Source organism: Cystoisospora suis (assembly GCF_002600585.1).
Source record: "Cystoisospora suis strain Wien I chromosome Unknown contig_6410, whole genome shotgun sequence".
NCBI classification, from domain to species: domain Eukaryota; phylum Apicomplexa; class Conoidasida; order Eucoccidiorida; family Sarcocystidae; genus Cystoisospora; species Cystoisospora suis.
In genome coordinates this window covers 4,701-5,039 of record NW_027159199.1, presented here as the reverse complement: position 1 = coordinate 5,039, position 339 = coordinate 4,701, and the positions used below count along the sequence as shown (strand labels likewise).

Sequence of the window (339 nt, the reverse complement as noted above, 5' to 3'; positions counted from 1 at the left end):
TATCTTTAATTTATCTCTATACCTATCCTTTGTCTACCTCTCCATCTGAAATGTCTACGTTGAGTTTTCTTGGTTGACTCTTTCCTGGAGTCATTCCTTTCTATCAGTTTGTCGTGAAGTCTTTAATCAGAAGGGTGATCTATGGACATGTGATAGAAGGAATATTGGAGGGAGTGTATATACACCCCTTTGTGAGAAGGAGAGAGAGATACGGATAAGAGCCGTAACAGCTCAGGCAATCACTTCTCCATCCGTTCATTCATCTGACCAAAAGTAAAGACTAGGATTTAAAAGGAAAAAAGAAAGAATGAATGCTGTAGAGAACCCAAGAGGAGAGGT

At 39.5% G+C, this 339-nt stretch overlaps 1 protein-coding gene across 1 annotated transcript in view; it reads left to right on the top strand.

Moving 5' to 3' along the window:
- The window catches only part of CSUI_009955 (cmgc dyrk), a gene marked incomplete at its 3' end in the record, with an annotated part of 5,829 nt that overhangs the window by 792 nt on the left and 4,698 nt on the right, over positions 1-339 (top strand). The gene's annotated exons all lie outside the window — the stretch shown is intronic.